General features: G+C 37.6%; 1 protein-coding gene across 8 annotated transcripts in view; it reads right to left on the bottom strand.

Moving 5' to 3' along the window:
* LOC131440051 (mpv17-like protein) overlaps positions 1-17,903 on the bottom strand; it is a 438,206-nt gene that overhangs the window by 199,632 nt on the left and 220,671 nt on the right. For all 8 annotated transcript variants that reach the window (XM_058611145.1, XM_058611174.1, XM_058611172.1 and 5 more), the window contains one exon: positions 6,754-6,786. The gene's annotated coding sequence lies outside the window, so the exon portion shown is untranslated. The remainder of the gene's footprint in view (positions 1-6,753; positions 6,787-17,903) is intronic.

Genomic DNA, 17,903 nt, shown 5'->3' with positions numbered 1-17,903 from the left:
GGACCTAGGATACTTCCCTGGGGTACACCAGCAGGAATAGTAAATCTTTCTGAAAGTGCATTATTCAGAGAAACCTGGAATGCTCTATCTGCAAGATAATTTTTGATAATTTTAATAAGATACATAGGAAAATTATACCAATGCAGTTTGAACACCAGTCCATCGTGCCACACATTATCGAATGCCTTTTCAATATCCAATATTGCCATGGCAGTCGTTTTGGACACTGATTTGTTTTGCTGGATGACGTTGTTAACCCTTGTGAGTTGGTGGATGGTGGATCTTCCTTTCCGGAACCCAAACTGTTCTTCCAGAAATATATCCTGTTCATCTGCAAAAGCAAGAATTCGCCTTTGTATTGACTTTTCAAACAGTTTGGATAGGGCAGAGAGTAAGCTGATGGGCCGATAGCTCTTGGAAAAGGAAGGATCTTTCCCCGGTTTCAAAACTGGGATAACTTTAGCTAACTTCCACATTGAAGGGAAGTAACCAAGCTCCCAGCACCTGTTAAAAAGTTTAGCTAAGAAGACAAATGAGCGAATACTCAAATATTTCAGCTCAATGTTGAATGTGTTGTCGAAACCGGGGGCCTTCATATTTTTGGATTTTTTCACAAAAGCCATCAGCTCATTCGCAGTGACTCTACTTTCCTCAGGAACCAAGCTGTCTGATTGGTCAACCTCAGCTACGCTATCAGCAACGGCTCTTTCATATGGACTAACAATGTTGAGTCCTAAATTGTGAGAACACACAAACTGCTGGCCTAGCGCATTTGCCTTCTCTACTGGTGTGATTAAAGGTATTCCTTCAGCTGCGTCCTGGGGTGACATCAGAGGAGGAATAGGCTTCGGTTTTTTCTTAAGCACCTTCGTTAAGGACCAGAAGGGCTTTGAATGTGGGAGAATTTCTCGAAGCTTTTGCTGGAAGTTCCTGTTGCGAAGCTCAGATATCCTTTCCTGGATTATCCTAGTTAAGTTGTTATAAGTAGTCTTCCTATCTAGGATGCCAGTTCGTTGATACTGCCTCCGGTAGATATTCCGAAGTCGGATGAGTTTCTTGGTGACACTGTCGATTTGAAGAGAGGAACTCGGCATATGTTGTACTGGAACTGTCCTATCACGAGCGACTGTGATTGAATGCTGGAAGGAAGATAGGGCCGCATCGATTTCCATCGGGGAATCTAGTGGAACATTGATATTAATAAGTTGGTCGGCGATTTGTTGAAATTGGACCCAATCGGTGCGATAATAGTTCCTCCGAGGTTGAATAGGCACTGTTTCTGGTGAAGATCCCAACGTCAATATTACTGGAAAGTGGTCAGAAGAGAGCTCGTTGAAGACAACCGGAGAGCTGTCTATAGCGATGTTGCTGATGAATATATCCAAAATGGAATGAACTCCCGATCTGGAAAGTCGCGTTGGTTGATCCGGAGCGAAGATGTTGTATTGTCCAGCTTCGTAATCTTCGGCAAGTACGAATCCGTTTCGATTCTGTCTTCTGTTTCCCCACAGCTCATGCCGTGCGTTCAGGTCCCCAGCAATGATGAATTTGTTCTGTCGTCGAGTGAGCATAGCCAGATCTCGCTTCAATGATGCACACGTACCATCTCGAAGATTGGTTTGTTTGGGGCAGTACGCTGCAATGATGATGATGGGTTCCATCGTCGTTGTAATCTCAATTCCGATGGCTTCTATGAGTTGCAATTTAAAGGCTGACAGAAGCCTGTGCTGAATGGATCGTTCAATGGCAATGGCAACTCCCCCTCCTCTGGTAGTTGCCCTGTCGAGCCTGTGAATCCTGTAATTGGAAATAAAAATAGAAATTTCAGGTTTAAGATGAGTTTCAGTTAAAATAGCAATATCGGTATTCTTCTCTTGAAGAAAGTCGGACAATTCAGCAGTTTTGCTCCTGAGTGAGCAAGCATTCCAATTTACTATAACCAACTCATTATATTGCATATTCGATGATGAATTTGCCTAGGGCGTTGATTTGATCTAACCGCGTTCTGCAGTTTCGTAGTTTTGTTGTCATTGTTTCAAAAATGACGATCAGTTGTTCAGCAGAAAATAAATCACCAGAGTCATCCTTTGCTTGTGGTTGATTATTGCCCCATCCAGGAGGGATTCTTGAGGAAGATTCTTTTTGAGATCCAGCGGCTGAAGTCTTTGGATTGCTGCGAGGAAGTGGCGGTAAATTCGGAATATCCCTCTTCGGTGGGAGCCGTGGGAAATTAACTTCATCCTTCTGTGGAACATTCTTGCGCGTTGATTGTTTGCGGGACGCCTGTTGTCGAATTTTTGTGAACTCAGCACGTTTGGGACACGATTTGCTAGTAGATGGATGGTCGCCATCACAGTTCACACATTTTACAGCGATGTCATCTAGTAGGCAATCGTTGGTATTGTGTGGTTCGGCACATTTCCCGCACCGACTTTTCATGTGGCAATTCCTCGCTCCATGGCCGTAGTTCAAACAGTTCGTGCACTGTGGGACATCCCGATGTACCGGTTTATACTTTTGCCATTCGATGATTATGTGAAATAACGATTTAATCGTTTTCAGTTGACTCATGGTGATGGAGCCCTTCTCCAGATGAATCAGGTACAGTTGATCTCTAAACTTTTTGTCCGTATTATGTCGCTTCATTTTGAACACCATCAAAGGCTTTAGTCCAGCCTCCGACAGTGCCTGCTTTAGTTCGGCTTCCATCATGTCGGGTAGTCCTCGAAGTACAACCTTCATAGGTTTGTTGGAGGCAATATCGTGTGTGAAGTATTCCGCTTTTGTCTGCTTCAGATAACATTCCACTCCTTTGTAGTGGTTCAAAGCCGGAACAGTTATTTTGTAGCCTTCAGTACATGAACGGATTGTTGCCTGTAGTCCTTTGCTGATCAGTGTGTTGAAATCCGAGCGTAGAGTTGGTGGGAAGCCCTTCAGGTAGAAAGGCGGCATTTTTTCCTTCTTCTGCAGTTCCTCTTCGACATCAACTGGCAGATCAGCATATTGGTTTTTACTCAGCAAACGGTCGTTTACCTGTACATCACTTGGCTTCAGACGCTTAGCATCCTTTGGATCCTTCTCGGATCTATGGCGGTTTTTACCCATAGCTTGGGTAGGTAGACAACTGCGAATAAAAAATAAAACAAAATTGAAATTAGTCGTAGTAGGTTATTCGTCTATCCACATCGAGTGTTAGATGACGAATGAAACGTTAGCTTTAATTTCGCTTCTATTTATAGATTCGCGTATTTCCAACAGCTTCGCTTTTGCATCGATTGACCAATCAGATCGATGCTCTCTCTTTGATACATCGCTTACTCCTTGAAAACTGTCGTCTATGGCAGGGAAATCCGGTATGCCGGAGATTTTTTGCAGCCAAAATAGGAGACTGCTAGCTATTAATCAACATTTCAATGATATAAAATTGAAAATACATGACTATGAACATTCAAATCAATACGTAGAAATATTTCCAATCAAATGGTGACATAATATTAATAATTGATACAAAATTGACTGAGCTGTAATTGTTCAAAACCTGACCACATTTCTACGTGTATTTTTCTTGATTTTCTAGTTTGCACCGCTATATAGAAAACAAAAATGTGTTCCACATTAAAAGGGACAGTATCACAATCCCAACTTTGCAAAATGCATAACAAAGGGATGGGAGGAGTAGATCTTTTCGACGCTCAACGAGGACTTTACCGATCTACCATTCGTAATAAAAAGTGGTATTGGCCTCATTTCCGTTTCATGCTGAATGGTGGTGTCGTAAATCTTTGGTACATTTATAGAAAGACTCACAAAAAAGAACTTTTACTGGGCTTTACTAGAGCTGTTTGCGACGGTCTTCTTACTGGCATTAATCCAAACAGAGTTGAGCTTATGCAGATTAAACCCAGACATTCAAAGTCTTCAGAAGGTAGATTCGACGTAATGAACCACTTGGTCAATACTAATACGAAAATAACACAACGACGGTGTGCATTCTGTAACAAATGTATGTTTATTTGTTTGAAATGTGATAAAGGTCTTCATCCCTCAGAGTGTTTCTACCGGTACCATAAATTACATTGAAATAAATTTTAATATCTCAGTAATATTTCTTCGAAAATAAAACAGAATAAACAAATATTGCGCAAAAACCTTTGATATTTTCATTTGATACTGCATTGACCCTGCGTATGAAATATCATACGTAGGATAATTCCAATTATAAAACATTCTAAATAGCAAATAGCAAATTTAAGGTATCACTTCATTTGACTCAAATTGGAGAACACCTGGGTTATAATGGGTTAATCCGCATTTCTGAGCACTATGAGCTAGTTTCAATTGTTGCGGAGTCGACAATAAAAAACACATAACCAAGGGCTAGACTTTTTAAAGATGATCATTATGATTATGATTTTACATATTTTTTATTTTTAATAAATTGTTTTAATAACTTAAGTATTTAATCCATCAAACTCTGTTCAGATGAAGCAATTTTTATTGAATCATTTGATGAAAAAGTTTTCATCTGTAATGTACTATTTACTTAGCAACTTTTAAATCTTTTGAACTGGTTCAGAATCCATTCCTGTTTCTCGATTTATTATATAATTATTCTTTGAAACAACTTGACGAGTCAGATGAATGAGAATTTCTATCATTGTTGTGCATCTGAAAATAATTTGCAATCTGCTGGACTGACTCTTAAATATATTGGGAGTACAAATTAGTTTTGTCCGATTTCTGGCTCTGGCTGTTATGAATATTAGAACAGTGCCTGTGCCGATAGTTTCAAGCGGTTAGACATCTGTCATTATTATTCAGTTCATGTTGCTTCAAGTGTTTTTTTTAATCTAACCGTGTCAGTTATAAACGATTTTGTGTTAACCAAACAGCATTTGCGGATAGTTTTAGTTTTCTGTTTTAATTGGAAGAAAAGTGCAGCTGAAGCGCATCAAAAGCATGATGATAATGCTCCAACTGATAAATCATGTAGGGAATGGTTTCGACGTTTCAAGAATGAAGATTATAGTGTTGAAGATAGACCTCGCTCTGAACAACAAAAATAATTCGAAGACAAACAGTTGGAGGCATTACTCGATGATGATCCATGTCAAACGCAAGAGGAGCTTGCCGAATTATTGGAGGTGACTCAACAAGCAGTTTCTGTAAGCAACTTCGGAAACTAACCTCAGAAAGAATAACAATTCACCTAAGAAACTAACAACAAAAAGGATAACAATTCACAGTTTTCGAGTGTCAACGAAATGGTTTGTCCAGAAGAACACAAGTGCAAAGTTTGAATTTAAATCGAACTATGTGAAGTCTAAAGCCTTGCTTCCCAGTTGCGAGATCACTCTGTTATTGAAAAGTTTTTTTTTATTAAATTCTCGCCTAAAGAAAGATTGTCATGTAAAACAAACAAATGTCCAATGACGACGATGTCAGATTTATTTGCGATGGGAGGAGCCTCTGGAAGTCAAGGAAGAAGCACAGTAGAGATTAATTCTAGTAGGCTGTTTCCCTTTACCGTTTAAAAATAAACAACCAAAAAAGAAGATGGTAGACGACAAATCCACAAGTTCTTTGCTCTACCTTCGGTTTTTAGTAGATTCTGTTTTGAGATGATCTTCCGTAAAGGCGGAGTCGACGGAAATACAAAGAATATTGTCAGGAGTTTTCATCTTCCTTTTCGGTGATAGCCTGGTTTACAGCATAAATCAAGCTAACCTAGGTTGCCCACTGTACGGAGATACTGACAGCACTATGCGTAAGAAAAGGGTGTATTTTGTTTTCTTCCAATACCTACTGTGATTGTGTGAAATGCGCAGGTAATTTTTTACATGCATTTTAGAAGCATTTGCAATATGACAGCCATTACTTTGGCATATATCTTCGGAACCTGTGCTTTGAGTCGCAGCTATGACAGTTTCTCTCCAATTTCTAGCAAAACTTCGTGAAATTCCAATTTCCTCAAATGGAGCTTTAGAGTTTTTAAAAAGTACATTGACAAAATGATTCAAATGTCATATGTGTTCTTAGGGCATGTTCAGGAGTGTTCTAGTTCTAGATGCATGATATATGTCAATTTTAAAATTGAAATCCGGAAATTATAACAAAAGATACTGGCAGCCCCAGTAACATTTTATTCGTGTTTCAAATAAAGTAAAGAAGAAATAGAACGGTGTATTTCAAGATGTATTTTGTTTTCTTCCAATACCTACTGTGATTATGTGAAATGTGCAGGTAACTTTTTGCGTACATTTTAGAAGCACTTGGACATTTGCAATATGACGGCCTATACTTTGGTATATATCTTTTGGACCTGTTGCCGTGAATCGCAGCTATGACAGTTTCTCTCTCAATTTGACCACCAAAAGTCCGTAAAATTTCTATTTCCTCAAATGAAACTCTTGAGTTTTTTTAAATACATTAACAAAATCATTCACATGCCAAACGCGTTCTTATCTTAATTTTTTTATTATGAAGAATAAAACACAATTTGAAATCTTTCCAATTTCCGGGCCTCCTAAAAAGAGTCCTCAATGACCACTCGATTTACGTCAAAGTTTTCTTATTCCTGTGGTTAAAAATTTATGCTTTCTAAACGTTATTAGGTTGGTTTATAAAATATTCGAAACAATAAATAAGATCCTTGCATAACTTTTCAGATTGTTTAGGTACTTGGGTTGGAGTTATAAATGACAAAATGGGAAATACTGCTTAAGCAAAATTGCATTATTTCAATTTACTTACCGTCAGTACATGAATGCGACTGACCCAGAGAACCTGTGAACAAGAAAAAATAGAGAAATTAATTAATAATAGGTAAAACGATATTATTTAGATTAAAAAATAACTTTCCAATTTAAAAATCAGTTTCGTCTCAAGGTTGACTGTTCGTCATGTTTCTGGATATTTACTAATCGATTTGTCTCAAATCGTGAGCTCTATTTTACATAATTACACCACTATTCAATGTTGAATGACTTCAGAAATAGTACTGTTCACTTTTCACTTGTTTGATCATCGATTGAAAACTTCTAAAACTACCCGCTAGACAATAGAAATCTTCGAATATATAAGATAAAAGTTTGCACTTAATTCACTCGATTGCGCTTTGTTTTCATCTCATATTGTATCGCAAGGTTGCCAAGTTTTCTCATGATGCTATGAAAAAAAAATTTGAGATGATCTTCCGTAACTTAGATACTCCGTACTTTAGATTACCATCAGCAAGTGTTTTTTTTATCCATAACATTAATTCAATTGTATTTTCGGTATTCATGTATCATTAGAACTATTTCGGTTTCGAATATTACTAGAAAGTGCATGTTAAGTATTAATGAAATGACCGTTATTGCAAATCTAGTAGTACTGGTTCCATTTCGATATATGTCAACACAACGCTGCTAAGTGTGTGTTTCATCGGCTGTGCATCTGATATTTTTATATTTTTGAAAGGGTAAATCCAGATTAACCTTTCAGTAAAATTTTAAATGTAAAACGTAAGGTAACGAAAACGAGCCCATAGTTTTTGAAAGTCGAATTGACTCCAAACTGTTTCTAAAAATATCGTGTGTTGTCTTAGATTTGGCATTCGGCCCTTTTAAGAAGAATTCTGATATTTTGGATCTGAGAGTTTAATAGTGCATTATTTTGTTTTAATTGTTTTCGTAATCGCTATTTAATACGATAAATATAAGACCAAAGATGGGATGGGTAAAAATCCATTGAGATGAAATTAGGAACAGAGTAGTGAACATTTCAGAAGCGTTTTCCGTTGTTTTGCTTTCTCATATAGTAAGGTTATGCAATCGCTGTGAAAACCGACTTTACAACCGAGGCCCGGAGGGCCGAGTGTCATATACCATTCGACTCAGTTCGTCGAGATCACAAAATGTCTCTCTCTCTCTCTCTCTCTCTCTCTCTCTCTCTCTCTGTGTGTGCGACTTCCGATTCCGGAGTTACTGAGAGATATGCACCAAAAAAGAAAAAAATAGTCACACACGTTTCTCAGAGATGGCGTGACCGATTTTCACAAACTTAGATTCAAATGAAAGGTCGTGTTGCCTCAAACAATTTTCCTGAGTTACATTTGGATTCGACTTCCGGTTCCGGAATTATAAGGAAATATGAGCAAAATTATTAAAAAATGCGCACGCAATTTTCTCGAAATTTTCTTAACCAATTTTTACAAACAAAAAAGCAAATAAAAGGTCTCAAAATTCTTTAAAAAGTACTCGAAAAAATGATCCAGATCCGACTTCCGGTATTACAGTGCGATTAGTGAAAATTTTCAATTTCATGAGTATTTTTTCACAAGCGATGGCGAAACGAAGTGCACATTTATATAAAACTTACTGCTAAATTCATCTAGTTGGCAGATCTTGTTAGTTAGTGAATAAATTAGTTTGCGAATTTCGGCTAATCAGTCTAACAGTAAAAACAACGTAATGTTTCAAAGTCCGACTGTTTCGGTGATTTATTTCACCTTTTTCAAGGATTAGAAACTATGCGTTTTGTTGTCATATGTGTTTGTTTTTTTGGCTTCAAAAACACATATGACAACAAAACGCATAGTTTCTAATCCTTGAAAAAGGTGAAATAAATCACCGAAACAGTCGGACTTTGAAACAATACGTTGTTTTTACTGTTACAGTAGACAGATTAGCCGAAATTCGCAAACTAAAACCAACTCACAGTCGTAAAACTTCAACTAGTTAGTGAATAAATAAAACTACTTTTGGACTACTAGTCCCCGGTTTCCGATTCCGAAAGCACCGATGATAGTGAAGAAAATCTCCAAAAACCGGAACTCAATTCGATTTCTCAGCCACGGTTAAGCTGATTTCCACGAATCATAATTCAAATTGAAGCTCTGATTGTCTTTAAATGTGCTGTGCAATTTCATCCTGATCCGACTTTCGGTTCCGAAATTATATTGAGATGAGTGTCAAAACATTCAAATTATCATGACGATGCAAAACTAGTACGCGTCGGTATGTGCGGCTTTGCTTCGTTCGCAGCATGCTTTGTTCAATTTAGTATAGCGTGCAGGGTTGCCACATTAAAGTTTATATTTTTCAGGTGAAAAAAATGTAAATTTTTTTTCAATTTGTACTTACTTGTTTGTGTTGTAACGATGCTTTTCTATAAAAGTACATTTATTGCCTTTCTTATATAGAAAGTTTATGCAATCTCTAGAATTCTAGAAAATTCTTCTAGATTTGGCTCAAAACAGATTCAATTTGTAGGCTATATTAGTTACTTACTGAACGAACCGACTTCGGCTATTCTTGTTCCAAGTAATGGAAATAGTGGTCAAAAACTCTAGAACGAGATTCACTCAATTTTCTCAGAGATGATTTGATCGATTCCCACAAACTTAGGCTCAAGTAAAAGTTCCTATAGACTTATAGGTTGCTGTTTAATTTCATCCGAATCCGACTTCCGATCTAGATCTATTAAGCGAAATGTGTTCAATCATTTAGTGCGACGATGCAAAATAAATTAAAATTCTTAATAACTTGACATGACTGTTTACAAATTGAAAAGGTTATGTTAGTTTATATTCAAAGAAAGTTTCTTATTTTACTCAAGATAGAAAACAAAATTTCTTGACAGAATCTTCCAGTGAAATTTTTTGAAAAATAAGTAATATGAGAAAGGCATCATTACACCACTAGGTGGATTAAGACAGGTTTTTTAATTAAGCAGAAATATGAAATAATCATAGTAATTTTACGCTATATAACAATATGGGTATCCGAGGCTCCGTTTGAAAGTCGGTTTTTACAGTAACTATTCTATAAAGACAGTTCTCTGCTGAGAATGCTCTCTTCATTTCTATTTTGTTGAAGAAATTGCCCCAATTTTATCAGAAATTTGGAAAACTATGGAACCATTTGAATATATCCTACCGGTTTAAAAGCTCTTGCGAGAATTATCTTTACACGAACAGCTCATCTGTATTTCTTGTTCGCATAAATGTTGCCATTGATTGTGATAAATCGTTTGTTAAAGTAACTATTTGCAAATTATATGCAAAAAAAATCCATGAAAATAATTTCACAAAGTATAATCCAATACATTGAAAGCATTCAAATCTTACACTTAACTATAAAATTTAAACAAACTTAACTATAAGGTTGATGTCAGAGTGAGCGCGGAACGCGGACCAAAGTGAAGCGATTCAATGCGATGTATTGTTTTCGCATCGCATTCACTGTGACAGGTTTGCTTTGATCAAATGCAATTAGCACGCACGCGCGCCTAGACGCATCGCGTGACGCTTTCACTTTGACATCAACCTAACACTTTAACTTGAAAAGTACCAGAGGATGGAAAAATATTCAAATTGCAAATTTCGAATCAATTTGACACCCAGCTGGCCTGACAACTGTGATCGATATTCGTTTCTTATAAATTTAGCCGCCATCGCCGACCATCAATCTTCGAGTTTAATCGTGTTTGAGAATGAACAAATCATACCGATTGATTGAAGTTTCTTGAAAATTACCAGCACAACGCTGTTGCTGATTGATTTCTGGATAAAATCACACGTTGGTGATTATGTTTCCTATCAATAAATGTAGAAACGCAATAAAGCATGCCTCAAGCAGACATGTGACTGCCGAATCCCCAGTTGGGTTGCAATGTTGCACTGAAATGCGAATAGTATTGAACAATATATCATTTTTATTGAATACATCGAGTGAGACGAAGAGAGAAAGAGAGAGAACCAACCATTATGCGAACACAGACAATTCCAGCACTTTCCATGCCACTCCCGGTAAGACTGCTCGCAAAAGCGTCCCCGGCACGGTCGAAACTGGGTAGCATATGGTTAATTATGAAGGATGATTGATTGGAGAAAAACATTTTAAAGCACTCGAGAGAAGCACTCGTCGGTAGGCACTCAGAGCACTTACTTCTACGTATGTACTCCTATATACGAATATAGGAACGCTTTGTGTCGATGTACTTCTGCGGTGAAACCCATCAGCATCATCAAACGCGGGGCTTTATGCGAGAAGATGCGCAGACGGCAGACAAACCTTTTCCGATGGGCAAACACCGAATCGATCGACGGGCGAGATCGCATTGAATTGCTCCGAGGCCGGGTGTTTCCTTAATGTAGTTTCGAGAGGAAGAGAGATAACATGACGGCAAGGATAGAGACGCCAACAATGGTGTTCTTGTACGGGAAAACTGAAACTCATTCCGGGCCACTTAATATTCCGCTATTGGAGGATTTGAAGTGGCGATAGAAAATAATTAGACCAAGAGTTCCTGTAGGGAAGAATGCCGTAATGGTCTGCATGCCTGAAGAGCCGTGGATGATTAGTACAGGTAGACAGAATCAGAAGCCTGCGATAGGAAATGAAATTCTTCGATTAAACATAAGAATAAATCTAGATTTTGTGCCTCGTAGTTTACACAAAGTAGTGTCGTTCATTTCCGAAACAAAAAGTTTCTGACTGTTATGATGTGATGCGCTCTAGTGATTTTCATAATGCAGAAATTATTATTAGTGATTAAACAATGAAGGAAGAATCGCGTTTCTTTAAACTTTAATGGTCAAATGCCCACTTTGGATACATTATTCTTTGCACTAGCCACCAAGTTAAAAAAAAAACATTTAAAATTTTGGATTGATGGATTAACAGCTTTTTTTAAGTTTCGTATGTAACCGATAGTACACCGGCCTAGAACTGTCAGATCATATGCCAAGTTTTTTTTAGCGGGGTGTCTACTAAGTTATATTTCATCCCATCCAGAGTATTTCAATTGGCAGAAAGGTTTTCCTGGATTGGAGAAAGTTGGTTGCGAATTAACACTCCTCTAATCATGCCTATTTTACTTACACCGGCCACCAAGCCTCAAAAACAGTCAGTTTGATACTAAACCGATTTGGGTAATTTTGATATCAGTGGTTTTTTTGGAATGTAATTGAATTAATGAAGACTAATACTGACTCGGATTTAAGCGTTGGTTAATTTTGTAGAACGGCGCAGTGCAAAGCGAATAAATCTGCGTTGTATCGATTCGATCCGATTGACACCGTTGAGGTAGTAAGGGTTCCATACCACTGAGCAATATTCAAGAATAGAGCGTACCAGCGAACAGTAAACAGTTTTCAGGCACTAAATATCATTGAAATTTTTGGTTATCCGTGTTACAAATCCCAAGCATCGGGAAGCTTTCGCAACTATGTAGCTAACATGTTGCTTAAACGTCAGTTGCTCATCAAGGAAAATGCCAAGATCTTTCACACATGTCGTCCTTTCAATTGAAGTGTCACCAATGCAGTATTCAAAACGAACAGGATTTTTCGTTCGTGTGAATGTTATGATCGAACATTTCTGGCGATTTAGAATCATTCGATTGATCTCACACCAGTCAGCAAAAATTAACAGTTGGCGTTGCAGGAATACAGCATCATCTATTTTCCGGATTATGTTATACATTTTTAGATCATCAGCAAATGAAAGCCGCGGACCTTCCAGGACAAAATTCACATCGTTAAAGTACAGTAAGAATATCAGTGGTCCTAGATGACTGCCTTGTGGAAGAAGCGCAAAACTCATCAGATACACAATCACCGATTCTTACGGCAAAACGTCGATCGCTTAGGTATGAATTAATCCAGCGAAATACGTTCGAGCCAAAACCGAGTTTGTCTAGTTTAGCAATGGCGATAGCGTGATTTATTTTATAGAAGGCTGCCGACAGATCCGTGTAAATGACGTCTGTTTGATAACCAACGGACATAGAATTTGTAACATAATTCGTAAGCGAAAGCAGATTTGTAGCAGTAGAACGTTTTGGCATAAATCCATGCTGAGTGTGTACAATATACTGCTTACAATGGTTGAAAATTGGCTCAAGAACGATCATTTCAAAAAGCTTTGGAATGGCGCTGAGAAATGCAATCCCACGGTTGTTGTCAACTAGTTTTTTATTTCCTTTTTTATGAACTGGAAACATAAAAGAGGACTTCCACAGATCGGGAAATATTCCGGCAGTTAGCGATTTGAGAAACAAAGACGTAAGAGGTGCTGCTAAACTAGCAGAGCATTTTCGCAGAACAATCGCTGGTATACCATCTGGCCCTAAAGAGGTGCTAGCCTTTGTTTTACGGATTGCCAACAGAACAGTGTTTTCATCCAAATTGATCGCATTTAAGGACTGATAAAGAAATTGCACATTTTGCACCGCAAGGCATACTTGATGCGGTAACAATTTTCCATCAGAAAAAAACACTAGCAAACTTCTGGGAAAATAGCGGACAAATCTCCTGCGGGCTTGAACCTGTGAATTCTCCGTAACGCATTGACGAAGGTAGCTCAGATTCTTTCCTTTGCTCGTTGACATAGCTCCAGATTTTTTTGGGATCCGACTTTAGTTTACGTTGAACGTTCCGCAAATAATTATCGTGGCAACGCTTCACGGCCCTCTTGTGCGTTCGGTTTATCTGCACATAATTTTGCCGTAAGACAAATCCTCCATGCTTAGAATATTGCTTCAATGCTGCCCGTTTTACTGTTTTTAAACGTCTTAGTTCGGTGGATTGCCAATTCGGTTTGGTTGATTTCCGACTGTATCGCTTAGGCACAAAGCGATCGATAACATAGCTCATAATGTTAGAAAAAGTCTGTACTGCAGCATTGACATCGTCATTGTTAAGAACTTCAGTCCAATTAATAGTAAAAAGAAAATTATTCATGCTATCATAATCAGCTTTATAAATATTATAGCTGACGGTGTTCGAAACGTCGCAGTACGTTTTATTTTCTGAATCAAGCACGATATGCAGCGGTGGATGGTGCCTAACAGAATTTACAAGAGGCGAAGGAGCTAGTACAATCTTGGGAGCCTTGTCGGAAATAGTCGAAAAACAAAGATTAAGTAATCTACTGTTTTCGTTCCTGACGTGAGTACATTGTCGCAACAAATTTACGCTATAACAATCCAATAAACTTGTGATACCGGCTTGAAAGGTGGATTCCTTGGGATCCGCATACATACATACATGAAGCCATCCGTAGTCGCACACCATTTCAGGCTTGAGAAGTTAAAATCTCCTACAATCAAAATTTCGTCGATGGGTGCTGCGAGAGTCGAAATTTGTTCTAACGATTCATTGTGCGCGTTGATTACACTCAAGTCGCGTATCCGATCCGGTGGCAAGTAGATCACACAGAGAAATAGCTTATATCCAGTCAATTTAATTGCTACCCACACATGTTCGACACAGTCGTCAGATGAATATTCCACCCGATCAGCTTCTAAACGTTGGTGAACTGCAACAAGCACCCCGCCACCTGTAGCTTTAGCACTGTTGCTAGAGTTACGATCCGTACGAAAAACATTATAACTCGATCCAAATACTTGCGCCGAAAATGTATTGTCATTGAGCCATGTTTCCGTGATAGCGATAATATCGTAACACTCGTTCGTACAAGCTAACAGGTAGCTATCAATGAGTGAGTTCATACCGCTGATATTCTGATAATAAATCTGAATGGATGAACGACGACACTTTGAAGGTTGCGATGATGTACTGTAAGCGGAGATCGAGTCAATGCTTGAAATGCTCTGGATATGATCATACTTGCCAGTACATAATAAATGTTTCTTACCTTTCTTATATAGAAAGGCTATACAATCACTGTGAAAACCGTCTTTTGAACCGAGGTCCGGAGGGCCGAATGTCATATACCATTCGAATCAGCTCCTTCGGGTTTTGCATTCAAAATTATTTTGTCCGGTTCTTGCAGAAAAAATATTTTTAAACGATTCTTGCATTGCAAAATCCCTGTCCGGTTTTTGCTCTCTATTTTTGCATTCAAAAGTACTTAATCCAAACTAAGTTGCACTTATCCGATTTTTGCTTTCAGCCGTTCATATAAGAAAAGTATAATTCTTATTTCGGTCATCTAGGGGTTATGGTTAAAAGTAACTGGTTTCTTTCGATCGCATATTCTTGGTAGAAATGAAAGTTCGATGGCATAATTATAAACGGCACTGTGAATCCAACACAATACCGTCATTGACTAGTACAACTAATTGTCGTATGGACATACGCTGTTTGAATTGTGGTAATTTGCTTGCAAACACGTCTGTTCAATGAACGAAACCCTCAGATGAACTTTCATGCTCTGGTTGTGATGGAAATCATAAATCCAATTATTTACCATGTCCTCCAAGCTCGAAAATTTCTTGTGATTTTACATTTTATATGATGCACATAAGTGGAGCGTCGAAATCCACACAAATTTATATTCAAGAACATGTAAAATTGTGTGATTAGAAAATTACATGGTTTGAATAAAAAAACCTGTTTTAATCCACCTAGTGGTGTAATGATGCCTTTCTCATGTACATATAATATTGTGGTATTCTATTTAAAAATTTTTTCTTCGATTTTTGAAAGAAACCAAGAGATTGTTTGTGCATTAACTAGTATAACATACAGAATAAAACAGTGCTTCGATTGCGTAGGTCATCCTTAAGAAAACGACGTGGGTTCACTATTATATGCATTTCCGGCATCGGAACCCGAGAACCGGTATAATCAAAGTCGGTTCATACGGCCACCAACTAACATGACTTACAAACTCTACTAGTACGCACTCTTAATTACGATTTAAATGCTTGTTACATCCGAAAATATGCAGCAATTTTTGGTAGGATCATAAGACCTTGCAATTGACCCTAAGATGGGGAATAACGGTTTAGAGTCCAGTTTAGAACATTTTTTACGGTTTTTGTTCCGCCGGTTTTTAAGCGACGGTGTACAATATTGAACACACTTTACCCTATAACTCCGGAACCGGAAGTCGGATTCGGAAGAAATTCGGGATTTCCATATGGAACCGGAGGACCTTTCATTTGATTCTAAGTTTGTGGAAATCGGTCAAACCATCGCTGAGAAAAGATAGTGAGATCCATTTTGGTATATATGGCCACTATTTCCGGTACTTCCGGAACCGAATACCGGGAACCAGGATAGCCGGAATTGGTTTGTTTAGTTGCTTACTGATCATGACTATCGATTTGTGTAGTTTTGAGTACAGTTTAGAAAATATTTTACGTTTTTTGTTTCGCTGGTTTAAATAGCGGTGTACAATATTGAACATACTTTATCCTATAACTCCGGAACCGGAAGTCGGATCCGAATAAAATTCAGGAATTCCGTATGGGACCACGAGACCTTTCATTTGAATCTAGGTTTGTCAAAATCGGTTCAGCCATCTCCGAGAAAACCTAGTGAGATTGTTTGACACACGCACACATACACACACACAGACATTTCTCAGCTCGATGAACTGAGTCGAATGGTATATGACACTTGGCCCTCCGGGCCAATTTTCACTAGTCGGTTTTTCAAGTGATTGCATAACCTTTCTATATGAGAAAGACAAAAAACAAAAGATCGATAGCAACCGCGTGACTTGAACAAGGAAATATCAAATCGCAAAGCAGTTAATCGACTGAATCACAGAAGCACAGATCAGCTTGATGAATAATTGATACTTATAAATCCATACAGCGGTGCAAATCACACTCGGAGTCCGTAACATTATGTACGAATGGAATATTGCGTCATTTAACAGTTTAAGCGCAAAGTTCGAAAAAAATCTTGTTATTTTACATCATATAAGAAGCACATAATCGGTATAATCGTATTTCATACAAATTCATATTGAAGAACATGTAAAATTGTGTGATTAGAAAATTACACGGCTTCAACTCGAATGAAAAAAAACAAATGATTGATACGATTTATCTGGTTCTAGAAGATCAATGTCACATTTGCAGTAAACCGATTTCTCGAACAGATTTTGGTTCAGTTCCATACCGAAAGCAATGCGAATTATGAACTTGTTTTAGATATCGATCCAGCTTTCAAATAAAGAGTCAAATACTCCCTGCCATCGGTGGATAAGGTCAAGATCGACAACATTTTCAATTTTTTGAGTCCAATTCAAATCAATATCTCAAACAAATATGAGCATAACGCATGTATTGTCTCAAGATGACATTACGAAGACAAATTGTTAAAGTAATCAAGCAAAGATAGTAACATTACTTCATTAAAATATTTGCCGATAAGACTTTGCCAACAATTTTTCAAATGTTTTGTGTTTTTATTTTCAAACTTAATAAAAATCCAGCTTCTGGATGCTTCTCCAAGTTATTCTTATTTTTCAATATGCGCTTTCATTGTGCTGTTAAAGAAAAGAACTAAGAAGGCTCTACTTTCAGATTGATTAAAAATTACTGTTGAACGCTTAAAAAATCGTTGATCGAGACATCTGGACGTTGGCCTAATTTCAAATGGATTGTTTAACATTGAACCTGTATGAGACAATAAATTATTTCAACACTTCTCGCTCAATCGCAAAATTGAGTATTATATTGTTTAATTCAAGATTGAGTACTGTTTCCTACTTTTCACTTGTTGAATCAGGAAATGATGATGATGCTTAAAATCGTTACTCAGATTTCAGCTAGTAATATTTTTTCTGGTTTTGCAATAGAATTCCCGACTTTTTCCCGGTTTTCCTGTTTTTTTTTGACATTCCAATGATAGCAAAATTACCCAAACCGGTTCAGTATCAACGAAAATACAGCCATTTGAAAATACCGTTCCGACTGTTTTGAGACTTGGTGGTTGGGTTGTTAATTGTCGGTTCTATACCACTGAAAACCCTCAATTAATTGAGGAACAGTCTCTATACGACCAAAAAGTTACAGTTTTGTGTGATATTTGTGTGGATATGATGATTGGTTCCTATTTTTTTTCCAAAACAATGATGGAGCAACGAAAACTGTTAATGGCGATTGTTATCGAGCCATGATAAGTGATTTGTGATGCCAATAGTTCGTGAAAT

Source organism: Malaya genurostris, chromosome 1 (assembly GCF_030247185.1).
Source record: "Malaya genurostris strain Urasoe2022 chromosome 1, Malgen_1.1, whole genome shotgun sequence".
NCBI lineage: Eukaryota > Metazoa > Arthropoda > Insecta > Diptera > Culicidae > Malaya > Malaya genurostris.
This window is presented reverse-complemented; position numbering and strand designations above follow the sequence as displayed.